Below are 17,619 nucleotides of genomic sequence, written 5' to 3' on the forward strand. Positions count from 1 at the left end.
CTGCACACTTGTGCACCGCTGCCTTCCCCAGTGCATACTCACACTCTTTGATACTCTCTGAGCAGACCCAACCACATGCTGTCCAGATGGAAACCTGGCTGTATCATTACATTATATTGAAATAACCCAATACCACCTGTTTCTGTTGGGGTTCCTGCCAACATTTTCCCATAAAACATTTATTTTGCTAATATTTTAGTTGGTCACCACAGAAGGACACTTGAAGTTAAAGATTTACCATGTGTTACCACCACTCAGAGCCAAAAGAGGCAAAAAATAAAATAAAAAGCCCTTTGAAACCAGGCAGCAGAGTTTGAGAAGAGCAAATGTCTATCTATTGTTTCCAAAGGTGGATGCCTCACCTGGCATGATGTCATCACGGGCACAGGGATTTCAAAACAAGCTTTTCTTGGCAATCTTCACAGAATGAATTACTCTCCTGTCTCTGGTGCTCATCTTTGGATCATAAAATATTTTCAGCTTTGTGAGATCTTCCTGCTCCTTGGCAAATTGTATTTTGTAAATAAGTTCATGGAGATAAGGAATTAATTAGATGAATTTGATTTATAGATACACATGCATATATTATTTGCATTCCATGAAGAACAGGATGGGAGAGGGGGAGTCAATGTCACATATTAGGAAATGACCCTGCACAGGATGTTCAAAGTCACTCGATGCCCTTGGGGGCAGAAGCAATGCATTTATCTTCAAGATTGAACAGCCAATGGAACCCTTTGGTCAAGAGACATAATGCAACATAATTGTCAAGTGTTTTGTTTCTTTTTTCTACTCTTTGCAACTACTTCCTATTTTTTGTTATGAAATACAAAGTTAAAGCCAAACTAGCCCAAAAATCAGAAGGCCATTGGAATAGTTTGCCAAAGGTATCATTTGGAGCTGGATTTGGGAAGGAAGAACTGTTGGTACCTGGTTGCCCGTTCACCACCTACCTCATGTGCCACTGTAGCTGGACCCAGCTTCCCTGCTGTATTTTTAGCTTACACCTACATTACAGTCTTAATTTTCTCCCGCACACTGAACCCCCTCTCAACAATAAACCCCAGAGGATGGGGGAAACACACAGACTAATGGCATTTGGCTGCTACACGTCCCTAACATCTCCAGTCTTTTGGCTCTTATGACTCCTGGGATATCCATCGATTTTCCTGGGACTCTCATGCACTACAAGACAGTCTTTCTATTATTTTACTTGGTGATTCACTTGCAAAGGTTAACTGCATGGCCTTTTTCCTGGCCCTGGTTAATTAGGAGGATGGGTCTTCCCCTAATCCCCACTTCTTGACTGGCTTATTGCTAAAAACCAGAGGAAGGGAAAAGAATGATGTTAGCCTGGAGCCCCACTCATGTAATGTGTCCATTTTTCAGCCAAAGGAGCTCTTTTACACCAAAACACCTACTTTGCATTGTAAAAGTAATTTATATTTTAGATATTTGTTTTAAAAGTCAACTTGTAACCTGTAATGGCTATAGATATAGATTAAGGATCACAAGTAAAGCAATGTACCTCTCCTGGCGGCTTCCATTCACATTCACATATCCTCCCTAAAGACAGATAATCATATAATTAAGCAATCCATTTCTCAGCATATATGCGCTGTACAGAAGACAGTGATACAGTGAATTCTGGTGTGTGCTTTGGTTCAAAGTATAAAATACTGAATAATCACATTTTTTATGAAAGCACTTGACCTTTAAATTGATATTTCCACCCAACAGATTATAATTATTGTTCAAAGAGGTGTTGAATGCAGCACAGCTAATCCATAGGTGGCCCGTCTGTTACTCAACGGTTACGGCTTGTGTCCAACTGATGATATTAGCTGACGGCCATAAAAAGGGCAGAAAGGGTCACTTTTGGCTTCCTGTCAATACCAGCCTTGATTTTTTTTTCCTCCTCTAAGATCATGAATCTGAATTCTTAAGGTCAACCTAAATTCATAAATATCACCTGCAGATTTGCATCTTTCTACTTACAGAATGTCACCATTCTGGATGAAGCAAAGCAGGACAAGTGGTAACTGAGTCTTGAGTGTCGATCGAGGCTGCTTCCGAAACAAAAGTTCCCCCTTAAGTCGAGCTGCCAAATTTAGCAAATAAAAAATACAGGATGCCCAGTTCAATTTGAATTTCAAAAGGATAAGTATGTCCCATACAGCAAATTATTCATTATCTGAAAATCAAATTTAACTGGGCATCCTGTATTTTATCTGGCAGCTCTACCCCGGAGCAGTCAATCTCTGAGTCTGATGTGCCCTAATTATCTGTATTTTTCTCTTTTCTACAGAAGATACATCAAATACAGACAGCTATAGCAAACAACATACTCAGGTCACTGATGGCTGAAAACAAGGAGCACTAAGAAGTCAATATCCATCATCCTGCCTGTTGTTTATTTTTATTAGTTACTGATTGGACCATTTCCCTTTTCATGATTAAACAACTCTCTTAATCATCGCCTCAATTCCTGGAATCCTTTATCAAGAGCAAGGACAACTCTGTCTGGGCTGAACAAGGAAAAATGTGAAATATATGCTAATATTTAAAAGCTTCTTGTTTACCCTGCCAGCATCTATCAAGGTAAGCACATTGTGTGAATTTATCATGAGACGTGCACAAGGAGATGCAGTAGTTTCTGACACAGTCAAATCTTTTCTGGTTAAGCTCTGGGAATGGGCCCTATCCTTCCCCCAAAGTGTCTTCCCAGCATACCAAGCTCAGGCCTAGACCAAGAGGAAGGGCCGGAGCCACCACGGTGAGCAGAAGGCAGAGAGGAGAGCTCTACAGACACCCACAGTATGGCTATCAGGCCAAAAGAGCATCCTGGCTCACATCTGCAGACTTCTCCCTCACCACTGGCTATCCTGCCCTTGACTGGCTAGAAGGGAGGATCACGGATATAAGGATATCACATCCTTATAAAATTGTACTGAATCCAAGGCTCGGGGATATAAATCTCCCTGGCCTTCCCCTGCATTCCCCCTTCCTTCATGCCATAAAGGGGCCACCACCATAAACTAAATCTGAAATCACAGCATATCAGAAGAAAACAAACTAAAAATCCATACCAAAGCAGAAAATCAAGAGTGGAGACTGAAAACATGATTCTTATCTTTATTGACCATTGCATTGATGAGAATCAATAACAACTGTAAATGTTTCCATTTCACATTTAGAATGTTTTATATTGGTCTAGAAGTTTAGAGTTCAAAGAGCATGTTCATTTACCTCATTTTATATTGCAGTGATTTATTGTACAAAAGGAACTTAAGAGCCTTTTGATCAATCTGTAACAGATATAGTTTTCCTAACCAAGTGCTTCTCCAAGTATGGTTCTCAAAACTGGTCCATGCCGGCAGCATCAGCACCACCGAGGACTTGCTAGAGATGCAGATACTGGAGCTCCATCCCCAGACCTGCTGAATCAGAAACCCTGGGGGTAGGCCTAGCAATCTTTTTTGTCACAAGTCCTCCAGGGAATTTCTGTACACCCTATCATTTGAGAACCACTGCCCTAGCCTCCTAGAGACTGCCAGGGCTTCCTGAGTTCCTCTTCACCATCTGAACCAAACAGTGGCATTTTTCAAGCACTATTTGTAGAGTGTTTATCTGTCTTTGCCAATAGTAAAGTCGGGTCTTCAGATTTCTGTACCAGATTTAAGAACAGACTGTAACGCAGTAGTTTTCAACATTAAGAAAATGGTTCCCATTTTTTCTTCATATCCTCTCCCCATCACACGCACGTGCGCGCACACACACACACACACATACATACATACATACATACACGCTGCCCCTGCCCATTTCACAGTGTCTCTCCCAGCTCCCCAGACCCCTATTCTGGGACATTCTGCACTCCCTCCCCACACCCTCCTCTATAAAATGCACTTTTTAAAATCTTAGCCTCCAGTCTGTACCACCTTCGCCTCCATATTCACCCATCCCCCATTAGCCCTCTTCAGCCTCTATCTTTTTGCAGCTTCCAAAACTTTTGCATTTACAGCCTCACCCTAGGCACTATCTTTCACCCAACACTTTGTGTCCATTTCTGGAATCCTGTCTCCCAGCTCCCCTCCTTCCCACTCCTGCCCTACATACATTTTCTCTCCCACACGAGTGCCAGCTCCTTTCCCACACGTCAGCCAGACTCCCTCATTTGCTGCCCATCCCCAGTTCCCACTTTTTTCTTGATGATTTTTGCTCTCATCCCCTAGAATAGAGATGACCAGCGCCACACGCAATCCTCTCTGGGTCTCCCCTCCTCTGACATCCTCTCCTCTCCTCTGACATCACCAGTCTTTGGCTTTTATTTCTGCTTCAATAGAAATATTTTTTCTCTGAGGCCATAGTCTTCTCCAACTTTCATACTTATCTTTTGTTACCTATCCACTAGTTTCTTTTTTAAACATATTGAAGTGAATAGTTGATTTGAAGGAAAAAATATTAGATAAAAAAATTGTTCAGGTAATAAGAGGATGAACCAAAAAATGTGGATGTGGTCACAGAACAAATGATGGTATCAAATGCTGATGCAGCAGGGGGTGGTGGGCACGTCGGAAAGCAGAATATGTTAAATATTGTGAGAAAAGACCCTGGGGTAGAGATGAGCATGTAGCTACAGACAGCAGTGGGATGCCAGCATGAGAAGGGTGGAAGGAAGGTTCAGGTAAGACAAAGATGTTTATCCTTTTTAGGTCAAAGCCCATGTTGAAAATCTAACGAAATCTAACAAGTCCTCATAGAAAAATGCCCAAACAAGCAAAAGTTTGCATTTATTTCTGGCACGTGGAAGAACTCATGAAGCCTAAAGGGGATGACGTCCAGAGACCTCAGGTAGAGAAACATGCGGGGTTTGGGCGCCAGTCCAAAAGGCTTCAATGCCAGAAAATGCAACAAAACTTGGACTTCATCCAAGTGGCAAGGTGGTATGTGTTTTAGGATGCTCAACTTCGTGTACTTTATATTTTGTGTACACATCTCATGCCGAACCTTCCCTGGCTACCACAGGGAGTGATATGAAAAGACTTTGTGAAATCCACGTTTTGATTCTAGAAACTTCAGGCCAGCAATATCGGCTTGATGCCAGAAAAACCAGCCACTAACATATTTTGAAAATGATGTCGTAGATAGAGTACAGGAAATGATTATCACTGGGCAGATAAAAGGAAAACATCTTAAAAGAGAATATAAACTTTTTAACCTACTCTAGAGGCAACATGTAAAAACGTCTGTGCACCAGAGAAAGAAAATTCAGTGATATGTGTGAGGAGTGGTTTGCATGTGTGTGAGGTTAGAGAAAAAGCCACACGTGGATTGCAGATGTATTGGTTTTATCTACTGAGTGCTATTCTGCCGATCCTGAAACAAGAAAATTACCATTTTTGTGTTTTCAGTGTAATAGTATCAGGTAACACAGATTCATCGGTTGCCATATGCCAAGCACCTCATGTGCATGGTTTCATTCAGATCCCTTCTTTACCCTATGAGGCAGACACTCATATAAATGAAGGGCTGAGACCCAGAGAGCTTATGCAAAGAATGGCTAAGTTGCTGTCCTAGAACCCGAAACTGGGATGAACTAGACCAAGATTAAACCAGATGGCCTGACTCTGTCAAAGGCTTGCTTCTTAACACCATTCTGGATCCAACAATAGTTCTCTCTCCCCAAAACTGACATGGCTCAAAATCTGAATTCCCCTGTTGACCCAGTTTCCAACCAGATCCACAAACTGTAATTGGATTATGCAGTTGGAATCTGAGAAACAGGAAAGTGCAAATGGCCAAAATAATGAGCACTCGTTAAACTTCTTGGAAAGAACAACACTGCTTCAAGGCAGTGCCTACAAGCAAGTTTTGCTTGAAGAAAATAACTAAAACATAATCATTACTTTTAGAGATCTTGGTTGATTTCACCCAATATCCATTCCTCTGCTTGTTTTCCCAGAGAAAATGTGTAGGTGCCCTCTTATTAAAAATAAACTTGCATCCCAGTCTACCCCAGAGCAAGATCAAATGGCTACCACAGGGAGTGATATGAAAATGGAGTCATTTCTTTGAAATTCCCAAGGGTGCTTTTTTGCTTTAAAGAGCAATGAAGTCACTTTCTGCTAGTAATTTATTATTTCCACCAGTTATTCAAATATTTGTCTACATGTTGAAAAATTAGTCCTTATTCAAACAAGTTTTTGCTTTTAGAGCAAAGACATTCTAAATGTTCAGTAAAACTGGATTCTAGCAAAGGGATACACCTAAAGATAAAGTAATTAAAGGCACATGCTCGCTTTCTTCTTAGACAAGCAAACTAAAAATACAAAAAAAAATAAACAAAGCCTACACCTTTCTTCAGCAGACATGGGGCTTCCCAGATTGGACTGGACGCCTAAGCTCAAAAAATGAGGTTGGCTTCATCCAAACATCACCTGCTTTGCCATTTCCCTGGGCTTGCATGCTAAACAGGTTCAGTCATTTCTGAAAATCATGGTTCCGGCTGGTCTTTCTTTTGTCCTTGGCATTCTTAGCCTCAGCCAATAGCAGTATGAAGACATTAACCTTATTAAACATAGATTGTGGCTGGTGTTATTGGAAAGAAGTTTAGTTTGTTATTCACCCATTATCACATTATAGATGACTTTTATCGCTATAGTGGTCATGTTTATGTGGGTAATTGCCCCCTTTCCATCCAAATAATATAAGTACCATTAGGCAGGAAGGAAAACGAAATGGGAAGGAGAGTAGAGTGCATAATGGGAGGAAAGGACTATTTCCTAAATGCTCCCTGACTTACTGTAGGGAACAAATGAATTACTGCACCCTTCTAAAACTTCAGTGCCCTTGGTAAAAGCAGACAGAGACAGGAGAAAGGGTAAGCATTTTGTCTTTCTGGAAAAAAGGGCAAATTATTTTATATATATATATGTGTGTGTGTGTATATATATATATATATATTTTTTTTTTTCCAAATACCACTCAGTAAACTAAGTATTTCCATACTGTTCCCAGCAAGCAGGGAAAAGCATATGGAAGGAGGGAGAGAGAGATCATACATAACTTCTTCAGACTTGAGGGAGGGTCAGGAAAATACTCAAAGAAATAAACTGTGTAAATAAATACAATAAATAATCCTAACAGCCTCTGAAACCTCACTTAAGGCATAGATGGTGCCTAGAAGCCAAAGTTTCCACCCAGTCAGCAATAGCATTCAAACACATCATCATTTAGGGAGTTGCTTTTTCTCATCATCTGTTTATCCTCAACTGCCCTCATTGTTCAGCACAGTAAGTGCTCAGTAATTGCCTTATGAATGTATAGGAAATCACCTCATTGAGCATCTACCATATACATAGGATTCTTTTTAATAATTATCAAGTTCCAGATATGTTAAAGTTAGGGAAAGAAAATTTGGTTTGGGTCAGCAAGTTCAGTAAATCGGTCTCGTAAAAGAAGTGTGAGGAGAGCATTTTCCATTGACCTTTTCTCCACATTTAAAGTGTCTCTGAATTTGACAGTAGATATCAAGAGATTTGGAAAAGGTCATGCCTCTTGCCCAAGTAGCTCAACTTCCAGTTATCTGCCCCCAAGGAAGTCATAAGAGGTATGAACAAGGATTTATGGTGGAGATGTTCATCACAGCACTATTTAGAATATCAATATCCATGGATACACATGCCCAGGCACAGGGTCAAGTTTAAATTAAGCTGGGATCAAAGTCAAGTCATGCAATGGCCTCCCAGTGACCATTACATGTGATATTTTTTAAAGTTTCTTTAATGCCATGGAAGATATTTGATGATATAATGATAAATGAAAAAAAGCAGGATGCAGTGCACTTGACACAGGATGATCAAAATCTACATCAGAGAAAGAGCTACAGGAAGAGAGAGAGACACACACATAAAGAGAAAATCAAAAGTTAACATTCCAAGTCACGATGAGGGGTTACCCCTTGGTTATGAAGGTTATGAGGTTACAAATGATTTCTTTCATCTTTTTAAAATTTCCTGTTATTATATATTCCCACCTTGTTTTTATAGTCAGAAAAAAATAAATTTTTTGTCACAGAATTGTTAACTGTTTAAACCAGGTTAGGAAGTCTAATCATAGGGAAAACAGGAGATATTCTAAATTCTGGCAGCTTCAATTGCCAGAATTCAATTGCCATAAGTTTTCTGTGCGGTTGTTGTTGTTGTTGTTGTTGTTTGTTTTTTTAGACAGGGTCTCACTCTGTCACCCAAACTGGAGTGTAGCGGTACAATCATGGCTCACTGCAGCCTCCCCATTCTGGGCTCAGGCAGTCCCCCTGCTTCAGCCTTCTGCTACCAGATGATCTCTACAGTTTTCCTATGGTTTCTTGAAGACTTCTGTGCATTTTCCCTAATAGCCAACTACTTATGATCTGTGAGTCTGCAGGAGCTAATAATTACAAGAATTTTCCCAGAAAAGGAAGACGGAAAGGGAGGTCAGGAGAGTACAAGTCAAGCCATAGGTTGCCATTGGCTTGTTGGCAAGTCACTTAACCTCTTGAGGCCTCCTTTGTGTCACACACTAGGTAATTTTTAAGCTCCCTTGTAGTTTTAAGTCCAAAAAATAATTATCTTTTCCATGCTGTCCTAGGAGGTCACCACCAAATAATTTGCATTTGGAGCATGTAGACTTCAATTGATCTTCAGTGAAAGAACGGCCTTCCAGTCACTCTGGAGGATGACAGAGGCCAGTCACTCACACTTGGGCCATTGCATAGCCTTCCTCTCACATCTCCTGGTTTCTAGGCCTCACCACCAGGATCCTCTTAGAGTTCTGCTCATCCCACAAGGTGTGATTTTTAACATGTCAAATGCACTTTTACTATCAACAAAGCGTACTGTGCTGGGAAAACAGTGGCCTGCAGCCTTTTCGGAGACACAGCTGCCTTTGAGAAACTGTGGGAAACATTGACCTCTCCTCAGAAAAATGGTCTTTCACATCAAAATTTGACTGACCACTTCATGGAGTCACAGACTTGCAGCCCAAAGTCCTTGGATGCCAGGTTAGAAATCCTTGGTGAGGAAAGTATTTACCCATTCAACAGGGCCCCAGATGATTTTAAAGCATGCTTCTTTTTCACGAGTAAGATGATCATGATGACTACAAATCACGTAATGAAGGGGCCTGCCCAGGCCCTGTGAGTCAGGAAGAAGGGAACCCAAAGCTGTAATCCTTCAGTGCAACCCAGGAACAGCAAGCCTCAGGACAGCGGTGAGGACCACAGGAAAGGGGGCACAGCTCAGAAACCACTCCCTGCTCCAGAGCCCATCTACAAGTGACAGAGCTGCAACCGCCACCAGGGCAGTCTTCTCCTGGATGAGAATTAGGACTCAGGTTTACAATGCCCCAGGCATTATCTCACTGGTCCTCACTACAACTCTCTGTGCTACTACTGAGCTTGATCGTACATGGTACCCAACATCTCCATTTTGTAGATGAGGAAACTAAGTATCAGGGAGGATAAGAAGTTTTTCCAAAGTCACAGAGCCAGCAAATGTCAGGGGCATGATTCAGGCTCTGCCTGGCTCTGTTCCACCCAAGTCAGGCTAACTATTACCTGGCAAGCCCCCATGCTCAGCTCAGTCACAGGGTTGTGTTTCTCAGAAAACATTGCCATAAGTTGAACACAAGTGGCACAAAGGAGACTCACGGAAAATTAGCAGCAAGTGGTAGCTGAATAGCAGTAGATTTTTTTTTTGAGACAGGATTTCACTGTCCCCCAGGGTAGAGTGCAGTGGCATGATCATGACTCCCTGCAGCCTCCACTTCCTGGGCTCAGGCAATCCTCCTGCCTCAGCATCCCAAGTAGCTGAGACTATAGGCATGGGCCACCATGCCTGGTTAATTTTTTCAATTTTTTGTAGAGAGGGAGTCTCATTATGTTGCCCAGACTAGTCTTGAACTCTTGGTGTCAAGCAATCCTGCATTGTCCTCCCAATGTGCTGGGATTACAGGTGTGAGCCACCATGCCTGGCTGGTAGTAATGTCTTAATGCCTGATGCTCTCAAAGTTCTGTTTGAGGGAGGAAGTAAGAAGGAAGATAGCCTAGGAACCTCTAAAAAAAAAATAGCATCTTTGTTTTTATTCATTTGCAGAGTCATCATTTCTCTGTGCACCCAATGCTGTGAGTGACCAGCTACAGCCAGGGAAACTCTGTAGCTCCAGAACATGGCCAAGGCCTTTGCTGAAATCCCAGAGCCAGGGAATCACACAGAAGTGCATGGCAAGGCTGGCTCTATGTTCCAGGGGGCTGGCTACTTCTCTTAATAAAACAGACTCCCTCTGTCCCCTCAACTAAGAATCATAGAACTTTAAAAATGGAAAGAACCTCAAATATTACTTGGTTTAATGGCTTCCTCTTTTTCATCACTCCCACCCTTCCTTCCCACCTTTACCATAGACCTTATTTTGTCAAGGAAGAAATTCAAAACCAGAGAAAAGAAGTTGCTTAAGACCCTACAGATCATTGTTAGAGGGTAGAAGTTGAACATAAGTCTATTATGGACCAGGAAGTATATCACGTAATTTACAAATAGCATCTCATTTAAACTTACAGTTATTCACTGAAGTAGATCTTATTACACTCATTTTATAGACGGAGAAACTAATGTTCAAGAAGATAAATAATTCACCATGGTCAAAAAAAAAATCATTTGAACATAAATACCCTAACCCATAAAGCCAATGCCTTTTTCGAAAAACTCTATAGACCATTAGAGATGAGCCAGAAGTTACCCTGATGATGCTCCTGTGAAGTGCTGGTCAGGGTGTTTAGGTTCCCCTGCACTCCTTTCACCTCTCCCTCACAGTCTGGAGAATGAACAGCAGACATGGTGATGGATACAAAAAGGAGACCCCTCTGATGGGTGCCGTGGTGACAGACAGCAAAGACCAGATCCAAGAAAGTGCCATCTTGGATGGGATATGTGCCAGAGTGGATGGATGACATGCCCAAGGGTCAAAAGGGATACGTGACATTTCAAAGGTAACAGAATAGTAACAAAATGGATGAGTTAAAAATATATAAATAAATAAATAAAAACATTTTTTTTCTAACAATCTCAGAGTATCAGCTGCCCACATACAACTTACCATCAATGCTGAGGAAAGAAGGCAATAAAAGAATGACAATCCAAGTTCGGTGATGAAGGAAAAAGGCAACAAGATTAAGCTTTCTGCATCAGGCGTAATATATAGAAGCCCAAAGTCAGGGTAAAGTGAGTTATAGAAAAATAAAGATTACTTTTTTCACAGCAATAATCAGTTTCACAGTTACCATTTGCATGAAACTGGTTATTCTATCATGCTACCAATTCAGAAATGCCCCATAAAAATTATGCAAATTATTTCATTTGAAATAAGCTTTAAGTCCATTTTAGGGAAAGGAAAAAAGAAGGACCCAAACCATGTACCCATTTCCCATGTGAAACTCATCAACCCTCCTGCCACTACTTGTTATTACAGATTTGAGGAAAAGTAGAAGAGAGAGAAGAGAAGAGAAAGAAACGTTCTAGAGTAATCCAATTTGGGGGGAATTGGGGTAGTGGGGCGGGTAGTGAGAATAAAACTGTCAAAAGAAAAGATAGATTATAGACCGGGTGTGGTGGCTCACAACTGTAATCCCAGCACTTTTGGGAGGCCAAGGCGGACGGATCATGAGGTCAGGAGATCGAGACCATTCTGGCTAACATGGTGAAACTCCACCTCTACTAAAAATACAAAAAATTAGCCGGGCTTGGTGGCAGGTGCCTATAGTCCCAGCTACTCAGGAGGCTGAGGCAGGAGAATCGCTTGAATCCTGGAGGCAGAGGTTGCAGTGAGCCGAGATGGCGCCACTGCTCTCCAGCCTAGGCAACAGAGCAAGACTCTGTCTCAAAAAAAAAAAAAGACAAGACAGTTTATACTTCCCTGTGCCCTTCAAAAACTGATTCAGTCCAGAAATAAGGATTCTCAGAATTCTTGATCAAGAAATCATCTAGCTTTTCTCTGTCATCTTCAGGAAAACCAATGGCTACAGAGACATGAGGCCAGTGAAATGAGAAGTTTCCCAGAAGAAGAGATTCCAAACTGCCCTCAGTCGCAAGCCTGCATTAGGACTAAATAAAGCTGATCAGCATGTATCAATCTGTATCTGTGTGATAGATTCATTCATGTCAGTCTCCCCGTTGAAAAACAGTTTCCACAAGGGCAGACTGTGACAGTGTTACAACGTACCAATGTACTCTTCAAAACTAGCACAGTGCCTGACATAGAATCTATCCTACATTAATTTTGTTGAACAAATGAAATAAAAAAGTCTACATCCCAGGAATTGGAAATACTCTGTTATGATTAGATATCTGCACTACACATGAAGTGAGGTAGTGTTATTTGAAAATGGAATTAAATTAGTAAATAAGTTTATATTGCAAATATAGGGCAAGTGTAAAAACACACTTTTAAAAGTATCCTTGGTATGCAAAAAGAGGAAAAAAATTATATAAAATTTTCAACTAAAATGAAAGAAAGCAAAAAATGGGGGAAAAGAAAAAGTGATGAAAAGAAAAGTTATAAATAAAGTAGATATTAATCCAATTGTGTCACTAATCACTTTAAATATAAATGATCTAAACATAATGAAAAGTCAGAGATTGTCAGATGGATACACAATAAGACACAACTATATGTTGTCTACAAAAACCCATTTTAAATATAAAAATACATTAAATACTACATCACAGTCTTCCTTTTCTCCTATCTCTACCCTCATGCGCACATGCCTGTGCGCGCACACACGCACACACATACTTTTAGTTAAAAAAAAAATTTGGCCGAGTGCAGTGGCTCACACCTGTAATCCCAGCACTTTGGGAGGGCAAGGCAGGTGGATCACAAGGTCAGGTTTTCGAGACCAGCCTGGCCAATATGGTGAAACCCCGTCTCTACTAAAAATATAAAAATTAGCTGGGTGCGGTGGCATGCACCTGTAATCCCAGCTACTTGGGAGGCTGAGGCAGGAGAATTACTTGAACCCAGGAGGCAGAGGTTGCAGTGGGCCAAGATCATGCCACTGCACTCCAGCCTGGGCAACAGAGCAAGACTCCATCTAAAAAAAAAAAATTATAGAGCTAAGAATGAGTTACTTCCTATTCTCAGTATACTAGATCCTGTACAACGTATTAATCAAAACATTGACACAAAAGGATTCAGAGTTCTCATGGTTTCATACCTTCTACAAACAGTTCCCACTATTCTGGAACAAAACTGAAGGAGGCACTTAACAAACTTGCTGAAGTCTTGCTCTTATATACACAGACAGGCTTTAACATATAGCTGAAAATCACTTACAGTTTCTCAGGACAGTGATGAAAGAAAACATGTAAATGTAACCCATATGTTAACTTTGATATTTGTCCCCTAGCCCTGTCAGGTTAATATTTCACACTTGGAAAATGACAACCTCTCTTGTTATGTTGCTTAAAGAAAACCAAAGTTTTGCTTACCTAAATGAAAATAAGGTTGTTTCCACCTTATGATGTCCAAATGGGACTTAGTCTCTTCCCTAAACCTATTACTTCTAATAATTTTCACTTTTTCCTGAAGAAGAAACTCAAATTCAACTTTCTGAACCAAATCAGTCACTAATTGAAATAAATGCTGGGAGGAGAGCATATAAGCATTTTTAATTCAAACAACAAATATCATATGATTAATAATGTGTCATTCAACTTTCTGCTAAACTAAGCCTTGATCTTTTCAGTTGTATGTTGATTATATGATTCCATTTCAAAAGTTCTGCATGAGAATAACTCTGCTTGCAGGAAAACTAGCAAACACAAAGTTCTTATTTGGTCCACCTATGTTCTCCTGCCTCAACTGTTCTTTCAAAAAAAAAAAAAAAAAAAAAGTTAGTTGATAGCATATTCAAAATGAGAGATTTCACATATATACCCTGATTTCCAGACATCTCCTGAAAACTAGATCTATTAAACAGGCTTATCCATTCACCTGGCAACAATCAGCTTGCCTAATAACAATTGCTCCCTTTAGACAAGGCATGTGCTTTCCAGTTTGCCAGTTGCCACCATTCCATATTGATTCCCTGGCACTGAGACCCAATGCCAGCTGCCATTTACCATCATGCTTCTGCTGCTGTTTTTCTTGTAATAGAGAACTATTCCTCTGTTATTTGTGTCACTATGAAAAGTGGGGATATACACCAAGAGAATATCAAGTCTGTTATACTCACTGCATGCTTCCATCATGTACATTCACTGACCCATCATTTAAACATTTTGGTTTGAAACCTATGCCCTATATAACAGTGATGAAATAGTCATTCACTCTGAAAGTTAAGAGGTGCCAGCCAGCTACAAACTAGGGTTTGTCGAGGTTTGTTCATGTAATAAGTGTAATCAAGATGACACTATACATAGGAAGAATAAAAAGGAACTCCAAGTCATCAAAAATTTTCTGAAAAATCAAGACTTTCCATGTGATGGTGAATATTGAGTGTCAATTTGATTGGCTTGAAGGATGCAAAGCATTGTTCCCGGGTGTGTCTGTGAGGGTGTTGCCAAAGGAGATTAACATTTGAGTCAGGACCAGGAAAGACAGACCCACCCTCAGTCTGGGTGGGCACCATCTAATCAGCTGCCAGCATGGTCAGAATAAAAGCAGACAGAAGAACACGGAAAGACTAGACTGGCTTGGTCTTCTGACCTACATCTTTCTTCCATGTTGGATGCTTCCTGCCCTCGAACATCAGACTTCAAGTTATTCGGCTTTGGGTTTGTTTTTTTTTTTCCTCCTCCTCCTCCTCTTCCCTTTCTTCTTCCTCCTCCTTCTTCTTCCTTTTCCTTCTTCTCCTCCTCGTCTTCCTTCTTCCTTTTTCTCCTTTTTCCTCCTCCTCTTCCTCCTCCTTCTTCTTCTTCTTCTTCCTCTTCTTCCCCTTCTTCCTCCTCTCTTATTCTTCCCCTTCCCCATTTTTTTCACTTCTCCTCTTCCTGCTCTTCCTCCTCCTCCTTCTTCTTCCTCCTCTTCCAATTTTTCTTTTTCCTCTTTCTCCTCCTTCTTCTTCTTTTTCCTCCTCCTCTCCCCCATTCTAGAATTCCAGATATACATATGTTTAAATGTTTGATATTGTCACAGAATTCTTGAATAGTCTGTTCTGATGCTTTTGTTTCATTTTCATTTTTCTCTTTTCGTATTTTAGTCTGAATAATTTCTGTAGATCTAGTTTTAAATTCACTGTTTTTTTTCCTCAGATGTGTCAAGTCTATTGATGAGCCTGACAAAGGCATTCTTCATCTCTTTTATTGTGTTTTTTATTTCTAGTATTTCCATGTGATGATTTTTGTCATTTTCATTTCCCTACTGAGATTATCTGTCTGCTCTTGCATGTTGTTTGCTTTTTCCATTAGATCCTTTAAAGTATTAGTTATACTTATTTTAAATCCCTGTCAGGTAATTCCAACATTTGTGCCATATTTTATTCTGATCTGATGATTGCTTTGTCTTTGAAGCTGTATTTTTTTTCTTGCTTTTTCATATGTTTCCTAACTTTTTCTACATCCTGAGCATGAATCTAACTTAACTTTGATATCAAAATATAAAAGGAGCATTCAAGGAAAGAGTACTGCATGCATTACTAAGCATAGTTTTGGAAAACAAAATAAAACAGTGTATAAAAAGAATAATACATCATGATTAAGTTTGGTTTAACACTAAAAATATTAGTTAACATAATCCAACACATTAAGACAGCAAAAGAGAAAAATCATGTGATTATCACAGTAACTGCATTAAAAAGCATTTGATAGTGTTTTAATCCTTTAATAATTTAAAGTAAAAACTATTAGGAAAAATAGGAAAAGGGAACATTCTTAACTAATTTTTAAAGTAATAATTTCAAAAATACATAAACAGAGAGAGAGATCATCATGGCAGATGGGAGGCAGGACTACATTGCAGCTCCAGACAGAACAGTTTACGGAAGCTCGCAGTGTGAATTTTAACTCCAGATCGACTGCAAGAACAAACCAGCAATCCTGAGAGGACCCACAGACCCTCTGAAGGAAGCAGACTGCCCCTGCAGGACCCAGGAAACACCCCAAATACTGTGAGTGCCCCAACTGCAGAGGTGGGAAAAGGAGACCCTCCTCTCCCAAACACACACTGGAGAAGTTGAAGGTCTGTTTGTGGGAGAAGTTTCCGACCTTACCTGAAGCTGAGCCAATTTAGAGTCGAGTGAAATACAGGGATAGAGGAAGCAGCAGAAAGGCTGTGGGCGCTCTCTGGGTCGCCTAGCTGGCTATTCCTGCCTAACACCGCAGGGTTCCATTGAAAGAGGAGCAGGGGTTACAACTCCACAGGGAGAAGGAAATCTCTAACTGAACTCTCTAACAATTTGAATGGGGCAAGAAGCCTCCTGGCCAGAACTCAGGGGAGGGCGCAAATCTGGCATGCGGACTCCACAGGCAGGGGAAGAACCAAGCCCTTTTCTCTGGTAGCTGGGAGGTGGAAAGCCTAGGGTAGGTTTTCAACCCCGTCAGGCACTCCATCATGCCCTCTGCCTGGAAACAGACAGGGACTGTTGGGGGGAGCACAGTGGGAGTGAGACCACCCCTTCATTTTGCATGTGAGCTGGGTGAGGCCTGTGACTGCCAGCTTTCCCCCATTTTCCTGACAAACTGCATGACTCAGCAGACAGCCATAACCCTCCTATGTACACAACTCCAGTGACCTGGGAACATCACTCCCATCCCCCACAGCAGCCACAGCAAGATCCACCCAAAGTCCAAGGAGAATCTGAGTTCAATGCCTAGCCCTGCCCCAACCTGATGGTCCTTCCCTATCTACCCTGGTAGCGGAAGACAAAGGGCATATAATCTTCAGAGTTCTAGGACCCCAACCACCATCAGTCCCTCTCTATACTACTAAAGCTGATGCTTTCTGGAAAGCTCCACCTACTGGCAGGAGGCCAACCAGCATAAAAATAGAGCATTAAACCACCAAAGCTAAGAACACTCATTGAGTCCATTGCACGCCCCCCGCCACCTCCACCAGAACAGGCACTAGTATCCACAGCTAAGAGACCCATAGACGGTTCACATCACAGGACTCTGTGCAAACAACCCGCAGTACCAGGCCAGAGCTGGGTAGACACGCTAGGTGGTTAGACCCAGAAGACAGACAACAATCACCGCAGTTCAGCTCACAGGAAGTCACATCCACAGGAAAAGGGGGAGAGTAATACATCAAGGGAATACCCCGTGGGACAAAAGAATCTGAACAGCAGCCTTCACCCTAGACCTTCCCTCTGACGGAGCCTACCCAAATGAGAAGGAAGCCAAGCCTAGTAATATGACAAAAAAAAGACTCTTCAAATACATGGAAATTAAATAACCTGCTCTTGAATTAGCAATGGATCAAAAACAAAATCAAGATAGAAATTTAAAAATTCTTTGAACTGAATGATGATAATGACACAACCTATCAAAACCTCTTTGATACAGCAAAGGTGATGCTAAGAGGAAAGTTCACAGCCCTAAGTACCTACATCAAAAAGACATCACAAATTGACATTCTAAGGTCATA

At 41.0% G+C, this 17,619-nt stretch overlaps 1 long non-coding RNA gene across 1 annotated transcript in view; it reads right to left on the bottom strand.

Moving 5' to 3' along the window:
- Window positions 1-3,123: 3,123 nt before the first annotated feature.
- LOC112605408 overlaps window positions 3,124-17,619 on the bottom strand; it is a 29,480-nt gene continuing 14,984 nt past the window's right edge. The window contains exon 3 of the long non-coding RNA XR_003115409.1: window positions 3,124-3,667. This is a non-coding gene — a long non-coding RNA (uncharacterized LOC112605408). The remainder of the gene's footprint in view (window positions 3,668-17,619) is intronic.

The sequence above is a fragment of the Theropithecus gelada genome, chromosome 13 (genome assembly GCF_003255815.1).
Source record: "Theropithecus gelada isolate Dixy chromosome 13, Tgel_1.0, whole genome shotgun sequence".
Taxonomy (NCBI): domain Eukaryota; kingdom Metazoa; phylum Chordata; class Mammalia; order Primates; family Cercopithecidae; genus Theropithecus; species Theropithecus gelada.